The sequence below is a fragment of the Engraulis encrasicolus genome, chromosome 6 (assembly GCF_034702125.1).
Source record: "Engraulis encrasicolus isolate BLACKSEA-1 chromosome 6, IST_EnEncr_1.0, whole genome shotgun sequence".
NCBI lineage: Eukaryota > Metazoa > Chordata > Actinopteri > Clupeiformes > Engraulidae > Engraulis > Engraulis encrasicolus.
Window position 1 is genome coordinate 50,350,789 of NC_085862.1, and position 16,550 is coordinate 50,367,338.

At 44.0% G+C, this 16,550-nt stretch overlaps 1 long non-coding RNA gene across 1 annotated transcript; it reads right to left on the reverse strand.

Annotated features, from left to right (window-relative positions):
- Window positions 1-4,098: 4,098 nt before the first annotated feature.
- Window positions 4,099-4,801, reverse strand: LOC134450445 (uncharacterized). Its single transcript, XR_010035096.1, has 2 exons — window positions 4,712-4,801; window positions 4,099-4,401 (listed from the first exon to the last, which is right to left on the reverse strand). It is a non-coding gene; the product is annotated as an uncharacterized LOC134450445 (long non-coding RNA).
- Between the last annotated feature and the right edge of the window lie 11,749 nt (window positions 4,802-16,550).

The window sequence follows — 16,550 nt, forward strand, 5'->3', positions numbered from 1 at the left end:
CTGTTTCCGGAGGATCAACAATGTCGTTTCGAAAGTTTTGTGGATTAATTAATGGACGGTGTTTCTTTCTGATTGAAAGTGGACTGAGTTGTTTCAAGTGACAAAGGGGCGTCAGGAGACGTTCCAGGAGTTTCGATGGACAGAGTTCAAGGAGCTGAGGTCAGTTGGACCTGATGGCAGGTGTGGGCAACAATGCCAGGACTGAATCCTGCCAGCTTGAGAAAGACTGGAGGAGTGCAAAAGAGTCGCTGAGGGTTTGCCACAGTGCCATGCAGGCAAGGAGCTGATGCCAGCATCCACGGACTGGTGCCAAAGAAATGTACCAGAGATCGTCGAAAGATTGCTGAAAGACTGAGAAAGGTTTCACTGGAGAGAGACACAGAGCGATGGGCAAGAGAGAGAGAGAGAGACTGGTCTGGCAACAACAACAACAACAAGACATTATGGACATTAGTTAGTGACCACTTCTGCAAGTAAGACAGGTTAGGGGTATACTGCACACCTAATTGTTTCACTGAGTTAATCTTTTCCATTATTTTATTGTTTCTGGATTTTAATTTGCTGATTATTTTATTATTCTCAGGAAATTTTCTGATTTCAGGTTTTGAAGTTTATTGCATACAGTTGCATTCAACATTTAGTGAGGTACATACTATACTGATACTGATTTTACAGGGGTAAATTCATTTAAGGCTGTCGTACCACATACAAAAGTTTGAATAACATATTCACATAGGTTTGCAAACAGTGGGTGGTTCAATAAAGGGGCCATTCATAATTTCTTTGGGGAAAAAGTTTGGGTAAACGAGAGTGTCAACTTTGAAGGAAGTTTCATATTTTATTGACTGACTGTTGTACATTTTAGTGCTCAATCTTTGCCACAACAAGGTTGAGGAGGTATTTGTGCTTCTGTCTGAATGAAAAAAACAAAAAAAACAAAAAAACTGCTTTACATTTGAGTATTTTCATTCTACACACCATGCGTAAAAGCCACGGTGATTGTTAAGTGATAATGGTTATATTTTCAAGAGGAGGGAATATGTTAAGAAATTCTCTGCATTTATAAATGTATTATTGAAAATATAAAATGTGATAAAAATGTAACGTAGTTAGGACATTGCTTTTTGTGTTTCTAGTTAGACTCTGTTTGGTTAAACCCTGTGTGAACTCTTTCTATGTGTGAGCTCTGACATCTGTGTTGTCACTTGCTGTGAGTTCTGTTATCTGTGTTGTCACAGATAAGTTACTACCTGGCTTGTATGTTTATTTTTCATTAGCTGAACTATGTCCTTGTTTGGTTAAACTAACAATTCTGTTAGTGATTACTTGTTAGCTGACAATAAAGGCAGGGCCAAAACCGTTAGCGGGCTGTGGGATTGTCTCAGTGCTTTAAGATCTATGCGCTGGGCAAGACCTCCATTCTGCTGCAGTTTTTAAATGCTATCTCTGTCTCGTGTGGGTTTTCTTTCAGGTCAATTTGATAAGGTGATACAGTGAATTTATTCACAGTTGTTTCAATGATTAGGTGAATTATCTGCCTATGACAAAAGCCCGATATGCGGATAAATATTCCCTTTTCAACTTTGAGGCCGACGCCCTAACCACTCACCCATGACTGCCTACTGCATGCTTGTATGCTGCCTACTGGGTACTGGCCCTTATAACTTTGTCCTGGTCCCAGCAAAAGCTGTCCGTGGCCCTGGGTACACGTACCCCTGGTTGCGATACGCTGCTCTAGAGTCTGAGGAGCTGTGTGACAGTCTGAAGACTACAGGCCAGCCTGCTGCCCCCCCCCCCCCCACCCCAACAAGACCCTCCCTCCCCTCACACATGACTCACTAAGTCTTCACTGCTGCTCCCAAAGTATTATCATCCCAGCATTGTTATGTCAAAGCATTACTCATGCCTTATTTTAATGCCTGTGTATGACAATCTAAATGGCATAGTTTTGCTAATCCATAACATGGCAACACGACAAATACAGTGTATCCATTCAATAGAAAAAAGGTTTACCGCACATTCGCTTTACTTTGTTCATTTATTATTAGAGCGTGTGTGTGAACAGTATATCCATATTTGGATTCTTTGTTAAATTAATTATATGGATTGTGTTGTGTTTTTAGATAAGTTAAAATGGATCTTCAATGAATAAAAAGGCAGGGCTTTTCATTCAGTGTCCATTTTCTCAGCCACCTCTTCTGACGTCTGTCCTAGTATTACCCTTTAGAACATACAAAACATGTTGAAGAAATACAGTATACTCACATATTTAGAATTATTATGCAATTACACAATGTTATAAAACTATAAAATCCTATAAAATAAAATCCTATCGCATGAGGTTCTGAATGTGCGACGGTAACTGTTTGTACAAAGTGAAACTATCATAGCAATGATCAATGATTAAAATAATAATTTAACAGTTATTATGAAGGAAACAAAAACAAACCCCTGCTGAGGCTGAGGTCCTTCCAGAAGGCCATGGAACGTTTTAGTCAACTCAAGACCAAGTGAACCGAGTGGGGCTGGGCAGTCCACGAAAAATTGTGATAGTGTGCCCGTCATCTTTAGTATATAGTAATGTCTGTCTGGTGGTTTCATGATTCATGAACACCTCTATGTCCAGCCTAGATATACACAGTACTGTATGTTCGTCTAGCTGTCTAGCTAAGTCGTGTTCCACAACACAAGCACACAAGGTGTCTGAAGGATGTTAGACAGACACAAACCATCACACCGTTGTCTTAAAATCAACTAGGGGCCAGGCGGCTGTGCAATTCCTATTTCTGTCAGGACCATTTTATTCAAGAAACACAAGAGAAGATTCAAAATGAAATTTCTTTAGGCCTATTGTTATCCATGAATCACATTTGGCGGTATGGCTCTGTTCAGAGGAGCCCCCCTATTTCCATGAGCACCTTGAAAAAGCAGAGAGTCAGGGGCAAGGCCAGGCGACATGACAAGAGAACATGCCATGTCATACATGACAAGACGGAGCAGGGGAGGAGGCAGGTGGCAAAAACCAAGAAACGTGTGGTTGAGGGGAACAGGGTGGAATTTAAAGGTGTAGGTGCATGGCCAATCGCTAGGGAAGAAAGTTGATCAGCTGATGAGATATACTTGGATCAATTATGGAATGAGAGGTGAAGGGAAAACGACAAGCTTCTTGGCCACCAGGTTCGACAAAGAGCAGTCAGTCAGACCCGTACAGCCTTCAAGAAACAACTAAAGACCTTCCTCTTTCGAGAGAATCTACTACTAGACTAATGCTTGAGCTGGCCTAGCCCCTGGGCAGACTCTTGAAATGATGTTTAGTTTAGTTTGTGTGTGTGTGTTTGTGCGGTATGTGAGTGTGTGTATGTGTTTGTGTGTGTGTTGTGTGTGTACTTGTTATTTACTCTTTATTTACTCCAAAAAAAAAACCCTCTTTGCAACTGCACTTGTTGTTCTGTATATTTCCTGTGCACTTTGTATTTGCTTGTGATGTTGGCTTGATTATGTCCTCTTTTGAAAGTCGCTTTGGTTATAAAGCGTCTGCCAAATGCAATGTAATGTAATGTAATGCAATGTAATGTAATGTAATGTAAAAATGGACAGATATTTTTTATTTTTTGACTGGAAGTGAAAATGAAGTTTTATGGTACTGTACGGTATCTGATCCAGTGTGTGTGTGTGTGTGTGTGTGTGTGTGTGTGTGTGTGTGTGTGTGTGTGTGTGTGTGTGTGTGTGTGTGTGTGTGTGTGTGTGTGTGCATGCACGTGCGTGCGTGCGTGTGGGTACACTTTCCTTGACCTAGTGTCTGGCTTGCAGGCGCTTGGCTAAGTCTGGCCAACAGCTCGCCAAATGCCAGTGTCCAATTAGTGCGGTCTTCACACTGTCAGACCAATATAACAGTTTTATGTTTAACAGAGTAGACACTACTGCGTTGCTGAAGCAGCCATGTACTTCTGTGTTTCACCACTAGTTTGACGCTTTTACGGCACATATCGGGACAGAACGAGACATTGCCACGATCTCTGAAACTGATCTCGCATGTTTGATGTGTTTACATCTGTGTCGAATGAGAAGAACCGATGAATGAAAGGGACCAGTCCACCCTTGAAGTGATCACAGTATAAACTTTAATGATAAAAGCATCTGAGCAGTAATTAAAAGTTAACCACCACCTCTTGCCATTTTTAACACCATGTTTCAACATCCATAACAGGAGTAGACGTGAAGGCTTCGTCCCATTTTTAACACAATGTTTCAACGTCCACAATGGTCGACGTCAGATGCGGATGGGATGTGACACCCAGACGTCTGGCTGAATGTTTGGGTGGGTAGAATAGAAATCCCCATGTGGTAATGTCATTACTCCAGATTGAGGTTTGTGTGTTGTGGTGCGAGCTTGTGTGGAAGCTGTTAAAAAGGGGAAAGAAAAAACGAAATCAAAAACATCCTTGTGGGAGTGTGTCGAGACTTAACTGGCTGTGCAGTAGGTCAGTGTGACCTCCACTGCACACTGCGCACACGTCACTACCCAAACAAAGGGATAATTTGTGCCCTTGGGATGTTTGCCTCCTGATGCAGATAATAACATTTTTCTAGAATTTCCTGTATTTCATGTGTGTGTGTGTGTGTGTATGTGTGTGTGTGTGTGTGTGTGTGTGTGTGTGTGTGTGTGTGTGTGTGTGTGTGTGTGTGTGTGTGTGTGAAAGGGATATATGACCTGTCCGGCATATATGCGGGACCACAACTGTGTGAGGATGCTGAGAGCTGATGCGCATGCTGGCACGGGGGATCTCCACCTTCACCTCCACCTCCAGAGCCCACAGCAACTTATTCTGCACAGGGAAACAAAAACACATACCTAAATGTGTGTTTGTGTGTGGGTGGGTGGGTCAAAGATGTGCAAAATGGCATTGTCATTCAGTGTAACAGATACCTTCTGCTGACTGTAACGGTAAAAAAAATATGATTTTTAAATTGTTACAAGTGAATGGATGACAGCCGAGGCTTTCATGAATTCACTGGAAAAATGCATGCCTGTGTCTGTCTGCCTGCATACTTGAGCACATGTCTGTCTGCGTACATGTGCATGTGTCTGTCTGCCTGCTTGCGTGCGTGTATTGGGTGGTGTTACTGTACAACTCTCCTTGATGGAAAGGGACCAAGACGTGGGAGCAACAACACAAAACTAACAGATGATAAGTGGCCTCTTTATCCTCATTTAACCAATGCTGGCTGACATAGTGGTATGAAGTACTCGATGCTTGAATGTCACTGGGTAATAACACCAATAAAGTACTCAAGTTTATAACTAAACCCACGCTCAATGTCACTTAAGCATGGGACTGTTGTCATGATGCTCATGAGTCTCTTAAACAGGCAAAGCCTACTCAAGTGGGATTCAAATTCATGGCTGTAGCCTTCTGACACAAACACAGACATGCACGCACGCACGCACGCACACACGCCCGTATGTGCGGTGCGCGCGTGCACACACACACACGCGCACACATGCACCGCCTATGCTCCATTCTATACTATTTTGGTTGTAAGTGTAGACAACTCCTCCAATTGATGTGTATTTGAGGGGCAGCCGTGGCCTAATGTTTAAGGAGATGGTCTTTAGATCAGAGGGTTGCAGGTTCAAATCCCACCCTCCTGCTCCCTACCACACTCCATGGCTGAGGTGCCCTTGAGCAAGAGACTTAACCCCATAAAGCTCCAGGGACTGTAACCAATACCCGGTAAATAACTGTGAGTCGTAAGCTAAGTGTGATTTCAGTGGTTTCGTTACAAACACACTAAAGCATGTCATCATCCGTAAATTGCCCCAGTATGTTAGCCTAATAAACCAGCCTAAATGTGAGACCGGAGTAATTTAGTCTGGCCCCGATGAACAATACCTCCGAAGATTGTTGATGAGAACAACCTGTTGTTTTTTCAAACCTTGCCGGCACTCTGTGCAATCAGTGATCTTTGCCGTTGATGTGCTTTCCCAACGGTGTTGCGAGGTTCGTCGTCACTCCCTCAAAACCCCGCCCGCTTTGATTCAAAACAAATCGCTGCGTTGTGATTGGTTTTGCCTGACTCAGGGCACAGCGTTCAAAACGTTCTCAGATCCGAGGCCAGACCCACTCGCTAGCTGAAAAACGTCGGCGTGAAGCGGGTGGCGCTGGTTTACCAGGCTACCAGTATGTCTGAACGGCGGCGTTTCCTGTTTACAGATTTCTTGAAGCCTTGAGTGTCAACATATGTATCATGTAATACAGTATGTCATGTCATATAATTCTTCTATGTGATTTCTATATTTGTATGTGTCACTGGTTTACATAGGAGACCCCAGGAAAAAAAGCTAGGCCCTACTGCTTTGCAAACACTAATGGGAATCTTAACCCAGTAAGACCCGACCCTGGTTATAAATTAGCTGTTACCACCAGAATGGCAAAGACCAAGTCGTAAGGTGTTACCAAAGGCCTTGTGTACCGTCATAGTGGTGTAGCACAATGGTAGTTATGTTGTTCAGTGTCTGTAACAGCTAAAGACAGTTAAATATTCATGACACAGTTTTTCAGTTCAGGACTTCTGCCTTCATCAGACACATCACAGATGTATCAAAAAGCAATGAGACTTTTCCATAACTGGCCCAACCACTGTGTGTGTGTGTGTGTCCAGTCTGCCGTCTCCACTCACTACCTGTACTCGCCCATGTCTGTGTCTGCTGTGTGTCTGGCAGTCAACATGACTAGTGTTCTAGTACTACTGCCGGCATTCAGCTCCCCAGTCCGTCTCCCCTGCCCACTCTCCAGTTCCCCCATTGCCAGCACTTGCTCATGTCTGTGTGTCTACTGGCCCATCACTGCATAAATCAAAAGTTCAGTGTTCCACATCTAGTGTGCTAGAACTAGTGTTGGAACTCTGTGCACCAGTCAGTCAACCCTATCCAGTCTTTAGCCACCTCATTGCCAACTCTTGTCCCCAGGTGTCTCTGTGTTTGAGTGTTGGTGTGTTATATGCAGGGGCGTAACCACCATACACATTGGGGGGGTCACGTCCCCCCCAATGTTGGGAAAGTACCAATCTGTCCCCTCCAATATTTTGTCAAATATATGGCATATAGAAGTCCTTCTTCTTTCCTAGATCAGATTTAATTTCAATGTGGGAAACACAAGAGAGCAAATAAACCAAGCAATCAAGGAAAAAAGAAAAAAATGAGACCCCCGTCCCCATTGTGAACTTGGTTTAGCCCAGAATGTGAAGTTGCGGATTCGTTTAGAAATTTTGGCTGTTTTTCTTGATCGCGTTGGAGGCAGATAACAAGTTGTGAGAACCAGTGGCAGCTAAAAAAAAATAAAGGAACAAATGAGGAGAGATTCGTCTTTTTTTCTGGCAGTACTGCTTTGTGGCTTGGTGAGAAGTAATAGAGATGTCATGCAAGCCTGACCAGTAGTAAAAGCAAGCTCACAAGCTAACAACACCAAGTAATTATAATATAAGGCTGACAACAACAATGTGCTCAACGCTAACACTGTTTGCCCAACATTTAAGACATTGCAGCGTCAATAACTGTATGTTACTATGCCCAGTTGAGATAATATCATTGGATCTGGCTGGGTGATGGTAGCTAAACTGATTGTTCACAGTTTAAAGCAAACACGTTTGTGATTTCGCTAACGTTGTTAGCATGCTAAACGCTAAAGTGACATTAACTTGTATTATGCTAGTCTCTGATAGCTGCCTGCTGTGAAAGTTAGTTATTCTTCCAGTCGAAGCTTACAACATTAGGCTTGGCACAATCACAGTTTGTCAAATGTATGCACAAGTATTCTGCCTTCCATCAAAGTCATGCCTTGTGTGTTCATAGTGACCCTAGTTATTTGTAGGCTAAATGCTGCTATCTGGTGGGCTTTAACTGCAAGGTGTACATGAACCACATTTTCAAACAGCTTAAAACTTTTAACACTGCGGCTTGTTACTTTTTATGTATGAAATAGATTCATGAGTCAAAATAAACATAAACAAGTATCCATGTGAAAGGAAAAAAAATAACATGATGACACTGTAGTATTAGCCTATACAAAACAAATATATTAACCACTATAAATTAAATTCCTTCTCTCCAAGCCGCTGATACAGCTTTTGCCCGATGAGGACAGAGGTGAAGCACCTGCTACTTGACAAAAAAAGAAAACCAAGCTTTGACTTGTAACTGGTTTTGAATTCAAGCACATCTTTTTCAATAGACCTTCACTATAAAATACTTTGGGAGGGCTCACACTTGGATCAAAGGCTGAAATCTACTGTTCTATATTTATTTAATGGGGTCAGGTAGGGATGCACCGATACCACTTTTTTGAAAAAAGTACGAGTACATTAATGTGTGTACTTGCCGATACCGAGTACCGATACCAATACCTTTTACCACCAAAATACAATGAAAATAAATGCATGGCCTTGTTTTTTTCCACCTGAGATATTTTTATTGTCAATTTCCATGTAGATTTAAATGTTAGTAAATGTATCAGGTGGCACTTTTTTTCCATGCTGATTTCAAGTCCATAGAACATGACAAGATTTTGCATTGTTTTGAGTAAGAATAGTACTCATACCTGGTATCGGCAAGTGCTTGACGAGTACGAGTACGAGTGAGCAGTATCGGGAGCCGATACCGATACCAGTATCGGTATCGGTGCATCCCTAGGGTCAGGATTTGTCTTAAATGTGTCCTAAAATGCACTAGAATGCAGGAAATGGCATTTAGGAAATCAAAAATCTTCTGGGGGAGGGCCCCCAGACCCCCCGCTGACCTATGACGTTTCACAACACTATTATCAGAGAGATACTTAAAGAATCTCTGCTATTATACTTCTGATTTGGACCCCTTCAATATTTTTCTTATGGTTTCGCCCTTGGTTATATGTAGCCTATTTGATTACTCTCAAATTAAGATGAATGTATGGAGCTCCTCAATTGAGAAACAAAACGTCTTCTGTGTAAGAGGATGACCAGTTACCAAAAGACTTTGAGGGGAGCGCTGTTGTTGTGTCAGCTTCATGCCATGTCTCCCTTCCTCCAACATTGTCCCTAACCTTAACCCTAAACCTAACCCTAAACTTAACCGTAAATCACTTGTTTGAAATGTTTAATTACCGTCGTTTCCAGTTAGCCTTCACTCACACTCGATTGTTGACGTCCGTCCGCATTATTCTTCCCCCCAGAACCAAACTACCTCAATTGTCAGTTCCCCCTTTCGTCACCTAACCATGAGAAACGAGGCTATTCGTAATGGCACCACAAGGCTTCAAGTTGATTTTTTCTGTTTTTCTCGTAAAGACTTCACGAATGGCCCGAGTTACGGTTGTCCTGACAGAGGTAAAATACATGGCAAGCCTTGTACTTTATTTTCTGATAGGCCTATCAAGTACTGGTGTATTCTTAATTAGAGCAGTCCGCCTCTTTCTTGTAAGCGTTTTAGTTCTGTAGCCAAATGACCATCCATGACCCTATTAAATATCACACTGTATCATCATATGATCATAAAATCTCACAAATGTGACAGTGGAATTGTGCGACTGCGCAAAAAGTGTGGGAAAACATATATCTTATTATATATAAGAATCGGTTAATTTGAGGGTTAATTTGCTTATTTTCAGTAGGCCCACATCTAGGCCTACAGTAGAGCAAAAATAAATAAGATTAAGATGGCGTACAATGATGCTCTTAGAATCTTGCTTAAAGCTCCAAGGTGGGAAAGAGCAAGTAGTCTGTTTGTCTCTGTAAATGTCCCCACATTTCAGGCTATTCTTAGGAATCTCATGTATAAATTTATATGTAGATTGACTTAATCAAGAAATGGTATTATACTATGTTTGTCCAATGTAAAGGAAAGTGATACCCAATACAATTCAGACAATAGAAACATTGGAAAAGTCAATTGTACATGGGCCTACAGCCGGTCTGAGTCTTTTTAAAGTAATGATTGTGTGTGTGTGTGTGTGTGTGTGTGTGTGTGTGTGTGTGTGTGTGTGTGTGTGTGTGTGTGTGTGTGTGTGTGTGTGTGTGTTTTGTATGTCTTTTATAATGTATTGTTTGTTCTTATCTGCACCTTGAGTCTGTGAATAAAGTTTATTATTATTATTATTATTATTATTATTATTATTATTATTGACTGCGCAGCAAGAAATTCCCAAACACAGAGACAAAGATTTTTTAAGCCAGCCTCTCCGTTAGAAATGTAGGTGAGTGTGTCGCCGCCTGTCATAATTATTCCAATATAGTAGAGCAGATTAAAGGCCTTTTTTAAGAGAATCGTTCACTTTGGTATAAAAGCATGAAATTTGGCACAGATACTCTCTAAGGGTCACTTTTTGGAAAAAAAAGCGCTGGCCACGCAAAAATTCAATATGGCGGCCATTTTTCAAGATGGCCGCCACTGCTACTGAATGGTTAGTGTAACATGAAATTTGGCTCAAATACTCTCTAAGGGTCACTTTTTAGTAAAAAGCACTGGTCACACAAAAAAATCTATCGTTTAGTGTAAAAGCCATTTACTTTGGCCTCCATTGCTCCTCAATAGTTGGTGTAAACGTTGTCGACTTTGGCATAAAAACATATATTTTGTCAGAAATACTCTCTGTGGGCCACTGTTTTGGAAGAAGGCCCTGACTACACAAAAAATCTATATGGCATCCATTTTTCAAGATGGCTGCCATTGCTAATGCTGTTTTTAAAATTGGTACATATACAGTAAATCATGGTCTAGAATCACATATCCTCTATTCACATGTACAGCTGCAAAGGTCTGTGCAATTGAAACCCAATTTACACTTGATAGTTTTTCACAACTTTCTGCAATTGTTATATTTGCAGTCCAGAAGACATCCCATTGTTTACCAAGCTTTTTCCGTCCTCAGTCAGCAGGACTCTCTGCTTTTGGTTGACCTTTGGTTGCTTATGGGTAGACATATCAAATCTAGCCTCATCAATGTGGCTGGACCATCCATCTCTTGTGAAGTGCTGTCTGCAGATTGCCGATTTCACTGTGTTGTCTCCATGAATGACCTTTGCTCAGCCACAGTCATACAGTAGCTGAGTTACTTGCCATTGATGCATCATCAGTCCCCAATTCTTTTGGTCAAGATGTTCAGCCATAGATGATATTGTCAGATTGGCGCAAGCTCTTGCAGATGACCCACACTTCCGTCAAGTTGTTGGCCTTGGAGAGTGACTAAGTCCAGTCACACAGCAGTCCATTCAGAACCTCCTGAGGTTAAGCTCAGTGACATAAGCTGGAGAAGAGAGATGGTGTGCTGTACCGCTAGAGGGTTGATCATGGCAGGCATGTGTATCAGCTGGTGCTACCCAAACAGTTCTGGAAGACAGCACTAGAGGGTGTGCATGATGAAGGGCAGGATTAAGATGGACTGGGGCCCCTAGGCTACAGTTTGACAGGACATTTTGCTGCAAAACTACATGGCCAGCGTCATTCCGAGCTAGAAATTAAGAATAACATATATGGAGACAAATCTGAATACTGCCTCTTGTCACAATTCTGTCTTCCACACTCCCCACCCCCTTTAGCCAACTGGATCCCCCTGGCAAGTGGGGGCCCCTAGACTGCAGCCATAACTAGCTTGTGGGTTAATCCAGCCCTGACGATGGGAAATTTACAGTTTGTAGCAACAGTACACCACCTGGCAATTGACAATGTTCATGTGGTCCAGTCTTTCCTAATCCAACAAGGCCAGTGGTGTATAGCTTTTGATGAGCCGGTATGGTGAGAGCTTTGCGACCCCATAGCCTGACAGTGTGTGGGCGCTTTGTGGTCTCATAGCCTTGGGCAATAGCTGCCATCAGAGTGGGCTCGGAAAAGGGATTTCAAACCATCTTTTTGAATGCCGTCTTGGTAGAGATGGTCAAGGACATTGGTGCTAATCTTGAAAAATTGCTGCCATATTGAATTTCTGTGTGGCCACTGTGCCTTTTTCCAAAACAGTGGCCCTCAGAGAGCATTTATGACAACTTTCATGTTTTTATACCAAACAAAACAACTTTTACACCAACCATTTAGTAGCAATGGCCGCCATCTTGAAAATGACCGTCATATTGAATTTTTGGGTGGCCAGGGTCTTTTTCAAAACAGTGCCCCTCAGACAGCATTTCAGCTGAATTTCATGTTTTTATGTAAAAGTAAATGGTTTCTACACTAACCATTTATTAGTAGCAATGGTGGCCATCTTGAAAAACGGCCACCACATTGAATTTTCGCTTGGCCAGTGCTTTTTTCCTGAAAAGTGACCTGTAGAGAGTATTTCAGCCAAATTTCATGTCTTTATACCAAACTAAAAGGCTTTTACACAGACCATTAGTAGCAGAGGCGGCCATCTTGAAAAATGGCTGCCATATTGACTTTTAGTGTGGTCAGAATTTTTTTTTCTAAAAAGTGACCCTTAGAGAGTATTTGAGCCAAATTTCATGTTTTTAAACCAAAGTTAATGGGTTTTACACTAACCATTCAGTAGCAGTGGCGGCCATCTTGAAAAATGGCCGCCATATTGATTTTTTGCGTGGCCAGTGCTTTTTTTCTAAAAAGTGACCCTTAGAGAGTATTTTAGCCAAATTTCATGTTTGTATCCCAAAGTAAGTGGCTATTACACTAACCAATAGTAGAAAAGGCAGCCATCTTGAAAAATGGCCGCCATATTGAGTTTTTTGCGTGGCCAGTGCTTTTTACTGAAAAGTGACCCTTAGAGAGTATTTGAGCCAAATTTCATGTTTTTAAACCAAAGTTAATGGGTTTTACACTAACCATTCAGTAGCAGTGGCGGCCATCTTGAAAAATGGCCGCCATATTGAATTTTTGCGTGGCCAGCGCTTTTTCCCCAAAAAGTGACCCTTAGAGAGTATCTGTGCCAAATTTCATGCTTTTATACCAAAGTGAACGATTATGTTACTAATCTGCTCTACTAATACTTCGAGTACAGGTGACTTATAGTCAGAAGGCAGTGATTCCACTGCCATCTGCTGGGCGTTTGGAGCACATCAGAACAGTGCGCCCATCTCAATGATTATTGTGGGTTGAGTAGGTTGCGCCGTTGATGACGCAAAAATGATCAATTTGGTAATGACGCGCCTTCCTTTGTGACATGTTCCACCGACACCGTTATCTTGTCAGCCTGGCCTGGCCCTCTCCACTATCGGCCTCCGACCACAGGCTAGATATGACTGAAGCCTAGGCCCCCAGAGGCTAGATATGGCTGCAGCCTTGGGGCCCCCACTGTGGCTGCATGCAGCCTAGGGGCCCCCACCACAGGTTAGGTATGGCTGTAGCCTAGGGGCCCCCACCAAAGACTAGATATGGCTGTAGCCTAGTGCAGCCCGAGGGGGGGCAGAGACTAGATATGGCTGCTGCCTAGGGGCCCCAGAGGCTAGATATGGCTGCAGCCTAGGGGCCCCACCACAGGCTAGATAAGGCTGCAGCCTTGGGGCCCCACCACAGGCTAGATATGGATGCTGCCTAGGGGCCCCGCCACAGGCTAGATATGGTTGCAGCCTAGGGGCCCCACCACAGGCTAGATAAGGCTGCAGCCTAGAGGCCCCCACAACAGACTAGATATGGCTGCAGCCTAGGGGCCCCCACCACAGGCTAGATATTGCTGTAGCCTAGGGCCCCCCACCACAGACTAGATATGGCTGCGGTCTATGGCCCCCAGAGGGTAGATATGGCTGCAGCCTTGGGGCCCCCACCACAGACTAGATATGGCTGCAGCCTAGGGGCCCCCACCACAGGCTAGATATTGCTGTAGCCTAGGGCCCCCCACCACAGACTAGATATGGCTGCGGTCTATGGCCCCCAGAGGGTAGATATGGCTGCAGCCTTGGGGCCCCCACCACAGACTAGATATGGCTGCAGCCTAGGGGCCCCCACCACAGGCCAGGTATGGATGTAGCTTAGTGCAGCCTGGGGGGGGGGGCACCACAGGCTAGATATGGCTACAGCCTAGGGGCCCCAGAGGCTATGGCTGCAGCCTTGGGGACCCCACCACAGCGGATAGATAAGGCTGCAGCCTTGGGGCCCCCACCACCGGCTAGATATGGCTGCAGCCTAGGGACCCCCATCACAGTCTCAATATGACTGCAGCCTAGGGGGGGCCACCACACGCTAGATATGGATGCAGCCTAGAGGCCCCCACCAAAGGCAAGGCTGCAGCATAGGGGGCCAGCCTAGGGGCCCCCATCACAGGGTAGATATCGCTACAGCCTAGGGTCCCCCACCACAGGCTAGATATGGGTGCAGCCTAGGGCTCCCAGAGGCTAGATATGGCTGTAGCCTTGGGGCCCCCACCACAGGCTAGATATGGCTGCAGCCTTGGGCCCCCCGCCACAGCCTAGGGGCCCCCACCACAGGCTAGATATGGCTGTAGCCTAGGGCCCCCCACCTCAGGCTATATATGGCTGCAGCCTAGGAGCCCCCACCACAGGCTAGATATTGCTGTAGCCTTGGGGTCCCAGCCCATTTTAATCCCAACCTGTCTGCACTCTACCCGCCATGGGCGACCAGCCACCTGAAATCATGCAGAACCGTTGACTCCCATAAATAAGGATAGGCGCCGCACTCCCGCATCCACTCCTGCCTGCTTCCAGGCCGGAGCTATAGGGAGGGGGAGCAGGGCATTTGCTCTAGGGCCCAAGGCCCTCCCATACTGGTGGTGGGAGCCCTATTGTGACCGTGGCAGACGGGGGTTGGGGGGCTGTGGGGCATGCTTCCCACTCCACTATGCACAAGCAAAGTCATCGTCCGGCCATATGACAAACAGAAAACAGAAACAGAAACCCTTCCTGGGGACCTTCTCTGCAATATCCAAATCATCCCCACAAGCTTTCTGATGGCACCACTGAAACAAACAAAATTAGAATTAATAAAAAAAGCTGAAAGAAATATAAAGAAAAACCTGAAACATTTTCAACAACTATTTCCACAAAACCAGGGTGAGGGATGGGCATGAGTGCTGTAGTTCCACCCTTTCATGCCCTCTTGAAAAGGAAAGTCTCAGCAACATTGAAAACATGCAAAACCTGACAGCAATAATTTTGCCATGGTCTAGTTGAGTTATTTAAGGGCCCCACTGGGCCCTTGACTTGAAGAAACGGGCCCCCTCCACATGGTATTAGGCCCTCTTTTTTCGTTCGGGGGCCCATTCTTGGTAGCTTGCAGTTGGTTCTGAAGTACTTGCGTTACGCCAGTGTGCGAACTGCAAAGATGTGAAACGTCTGCTGGTGGTACAGTCCATTGAAGGGGTGTTCCAAACCCCATTTTATTTGGCTGTTCATAGTACACGTTGAAAAATACTAAGTAACAAGACACCTGATGTATAATAGATCATTTTTTCAGTACCCCCCAAAAGCGTAATGTAGTGCCATTTGGGAGGTACCAAATGGCATTCCGCCCGTAATTCTATCAGTGCTTTGGCCCTCTGGTAATTTTGGTCTAGAACCTCCACTGTATTCAAAATATATATTATCTCTATTCTATTAGGTCTGCCTGAAGAGAACTGGCTGGTGTCTCGCTTCAGTCACCTTATTTTTGGCCTGTTTCTGAGGTTGCAGTGGTCCAATACTGCCCTCCATAGCTAGAACTGCTCGGCGCGCTCTCTCTCCCCCTCAGTTTTAAAGGACATAGCACCATTTTGAACACTATGCCCCTTTTCTGTTGTCTGCAATGCTGTAGAGCCCCCTTCCCCGTTTATTTCACGTTTGCTGCCGTCTGCTATTTTAGTTGATTTGGATTTTGTCTCAGACGGATTTAGAATGGCCTTCTATGGGCATGTCTAAAGGCAAGTTAGACAGAGACAGCTGGAGGGTGTACCTAAAAAAGGCTCGTAATTTTCACGTTACACTTCATCAATATCCTTCATTCACTTCATCTTCAACTAAAAGAAATTAAAGGAACATGGAAAAACATGCACACATTAATCTAATATTAAAAGTCTAATAGAATTTACAGACATCACTTTATTGTTTTGTTACCACCTATTCCCAAACTGCAAGTTTACGCTGCGACACCTTTAAGTGAATGAATAGCATTAGCAAGAGAGATGTGTGTGATTCGTATTGTTAGTATAGTTGTGCTATATATATATTGTTCGTATAGTTGTGCTATAGCAACATCTGCGGTGTCCTCCAACCCAGTGTCCAGAGCATTGTGGACATGCCATTGGGCGCCAGAGGAGGAGGAGGCCATAGGACCCAGCAGCAGGGTCGCCATCATCTCCATCCTTCTGCCAGGTGGCACAGGAAGAACACTGCCAGAGCCCCTGGAAAATTAACTTTGCAGGGAACTGATGCTCAGAATGGTCAGAAGCACACTTCATATGGGTGTGAGGGCCTGGTATCCAAAGTAAACATAGGGCATATGTTTACAGAACGGCACTGTCAGGAGCAATTTGAATGAACCAGAAAACATCAAAATTAGTATAGTATTCTCCATGGCATGTCCAGACTTTTTCATGTCTCTCACATTTGTTCAGGGTGAACCTGCTCTTATCTGTAACACCAATGGTGAA